This window comes from Ornithodoros turicata, chromosome 5 (assembly GCF_037126465.1).
Source record: "Ornithodoros turicata isolate Travis chromosome 5, ASM3712646v1, whole genome shotgun sequence".
NCBI classification, from domain to species: Eukaryota; Metazoa; Arthropoda; class Arachnida; order Ixodida; family Argasidae; genus Ornithodoros; species Ornithodoros turicata.
The window spans coordinates 50,158,354-50,161,803 of NC_088205.1; the positions used below are offsets into that span (position 1 = coordinate 50,158,354).

The 3,450-nt window shown below is 44.9% G+C and overlaps 1 long non-coding RNA gene across 1 annotated transcript; it reads right to left on the reverse strand.

Annotated features, from left to right (window-relative positions):
* Nucleotides 1–547: 547 nt before the first annotated feature.
* Nucleotides 548–1,864, reverse strand: LOC135396019 (uncharacterized). Its single transcript, XR_010423251.1, has 3 exons — nt 1,683–1,864; nt 1,044–1,138; nt 548–791 (listed from the first exon to the last, which is right to left on the reverse strand). It is a non-coding gene; the product is annotated as an uncharacterized LOC135396019 (long non-coding RNA).
* Nucleotides 1,865–3,450: the final 1,586 nt, after the last annotated feature.

The window sequence follows — 3,450 nt, forward strand, 5'->3', positions numbered from 1 at the left end:
GTGCGTTGAGCCCTTGTTGAGTGCGCTGAGTGCTTTCTGAGTAATTGCTGCCGAGCGTTGATTGTTGCTGGGTGAGTGCGCTGCTGAGTGGGCGACAGTACCGCGACCGGTACGACAGCGTGAATGCCGGTTGCCGCCACAGAAGTGCCGGGGAGGTCCATCATGAAGCAGCTTACTGTGGTCTCCCTGCGGGTCTCCGGTTGAACAGTGGTCCCGGTGCGCCTTGCCAATTTGCGTTTCGCATTATTTCTACTGATTTGGACGGCAGATATACCACAGCGTCGTCTGTTGTCCAAACCGAAACCATGCACACATCTGGTCCGGCGGGGTGTGTCCTTCCTGTCATTCACAGTTGGCTGAGAGGACTGGATGGTGATGACGTAGGCCCGCTTCGAAGCGATGTATCCGGAGACCACGCCCTGCTATTTTTCCCAGATTTTTACGTGGTAACTGCGCCCCCAATGCACTGAATACGGCTAAAAGTAGACGTGTTTATGAGAGTAAGGTATCCTGACAACCGTTTCCCGCAGAGTACTCGAAATTCACGAAAATCATCATGGTCCCTTTAATTGTCCTTACTGTAAGTATGAAAAACTAAAGAAGGTCAACGCATTTCACTCGTGGCTTAGTTTCCTGCAGTTCTGCAAAGGCACGTTATAGAAAGGTAAGGCGGCAAAAATGCTGCAGATTCCACCAAGCAAAGAGGACGCGGTGAAGACTTCTTGCTGGTCGACGTAGACTTTAACGTCTTCACCCGTAATTATGGCGCATGGTGTGAGACATGGGGCATCCTATTGATAGCAAAAGGGAACACAGTAAGCGGTGTCCTTTGCAATGAAGTAGGTGGATATATACAAACTATAAATCAACTTTTTCACAGTAGCCTCTCCTGGCTCAATGGTAGCACAAAGGCACGCATCCGCATAGACACGCTGTTCATATGCTGAGCCATACTGCAATCCCCACAACAGCTATTGACTCATCTAAGAATATCGTTTGATGGTAGAAAGGAGCATTTGGAGTTGGAATGAATGCTGGCCTACACTGAGACAAAAAATAACCTCGCAGATGATGCTCTCCAGTTTCTCCTTGCAGCAGCGCCCAGCAATGAAGTTTAAGGCTCCCGTGACAGCATTTTCTAGGAAAAAGACAAGGTTATCAGTGAAAATACACGTTTCAGAGCAAGGGATGCATACCAGTAGACATTTCTCAAAATTTAACTACTTCCCGGTTGTCACCATGCTGCAAGATGACATTGGTGAAGGCAAAAAATTATTTTAGGAAGGCATTCAGGTTTTCTAAGACCTACAAGTAATAAATGTTATCAAAAATATTTCCTGAACCTTCCTTGCATACACAACATCCAAACGTGTTGGAAGTATCTAATTAGCAAAAAGTACAAACAGTGATGAACTCTAATTAAGGCAAGAAAAAGAACAATTCCATGCCAGTCCCAAGTCGACGCTGCACACAAAGCAGTGCGTTACAACGACGACTTACTCCAGACTCTGTTGCCAGGAAAGCAAATTGCAAGTAAAGCGTTACAAAGAGTTCCCTTCATTATCTGGTCATGTCGCTACTTTGCGGTTGTAAGCAATCTCTGTTCAATATGTTCATCCTCCTCCTCAATGTGAGAAAGCAGCCACTGTCTGTGCGTCTCTACAGTGACGCCTCAATCTCACCATGGAAAATCAGGTGCTCCTGGTTCTGTACACCGTAGAAATACGTTGTGATAACATTGATGAGTATTGCAGCACATGCAGGAATCACGTCCCTTTCGTTCGTACACGCAGTAGGGCAATTGACTCACATCGAGACGGGAGGCCTTGCCACTGTTAGGCTGCTCATTAATGCTCGGTCTCTTATTTACATGCTTCTTGCCCATCGCGAGCACTGGAGGGTGCGTGTTCATCTTCTTTCTCGTGTTTTTGAATTTGTGCCTGAGGCCCTCACTCCAGGACTGCTGCAAAAGACCACCATGTCTCAGTAACTTCTCAACTGGTCACGAGGAGAGTACTTTAAACAACCAAGCCATGTATGCAAAAAAAAAAAAAAAGAAAAGAAAATGCAATGCTGTTATGTTATCTTGCAATTATTCGGAACTAAGGCTAAAAGATTTACATATCGATGAGCAGATGAGCAGCCCGCCGGTTGCACACTATTATGTCTACTGTACGTGAGCTTTGACAAGTATAAAATCCATTTAAATAGACTAACAATCGCATTATTTCAATTACAAAACGGACATTTTTGCATCACTGGAAGCAGAAGAGAAATCGGCTTCGGTGTCTTCGATCTGGTTGTATGTCGAAAGCGTGATATCCTGCAGCACCTACGATGTTCGCCAAATGCCACAAGTCATTAACGTGGGGTTAATGACATGCGTAATGATCGATGGACGAAATTCAACTTACGTTAGCAGCGCGCATGACTACCTTGCGTCCAAGCCTAACCTTTCCCTTCTTCGGAATTTCGTCAAGCTTAGCTATGAAATCGTCGACATCTATGTCATAAATTTGTATCTATAGTGAAAGTGTCATCTATAGGCAAACAGCCATGTCACAGTCTTATAACAGCTTTCAAAAGCAAGTGCGGACTTACCAGTCGTTGGTCTGGGATCACTCTGGTTTACATTTCGCAACATAAACTTCGAGAATAAACTCCCCAAAATAAATCACGAAAAAATCCACGGTGAAAAGATAAAGCCGTAAAAATCAACTTTTGCAATACAAACGCTTCAGATTCAAACTTTCAAAATAAATCTCCTCTGATTCGTCGACAGGCATGACAGCTTCAGAGCAGCGAAGGCTTTTGGCTCCCGCGTCTCAAAATAGTTCCCCGCAGGGTGTGGCTCTTTGCGGTGGGCTGGGAACGAGAGTACCGAGTCTGGACGAATCATTTACTGCATTTTTCGCCGGCTATCAGGATTCTGTTGACACTGCAGTTAATGATTTGTTCTGCTTGCTTGCCTATCAGATTTGAGTATGTTGAACTCTGAATTCGTGTCGTAAGTCACAAAATCAGATCCCGGTGTTGGTTCCAGCTATCGTGGACACCTGCTATATTATGAACATTGTCGCGGACATCGCCATTCTCCTGCAGGGCTGCCTTGGTTGTGAAATCGGAGAGTTCAAAAGTGACGATCGACGAAAAAGCCCAATACCTTGCGGATGTGTTGTGTTTGTCCATCTGTGTGTTCCAGCCTCATAACTGTAGAATCGTGAAGTCGGAACCTGCCTGTGTACTTTCTTGCATGTGGTTTTCCTTGTGAGCCTACGTTCTGATAAATGCAGGTAACAGGTACTGGACAGGCTCTCGAAATGCCTTTCTGCTAATAAGTTGCATATGAATGTGAAGAAACAGTTTGTTTGTTTGCTTGCAAGTAAAAACTATTTTCTCTTGGATGAATAACTTCAGCAGAGGAGCCTTATTTTTTTTTACCAACATACG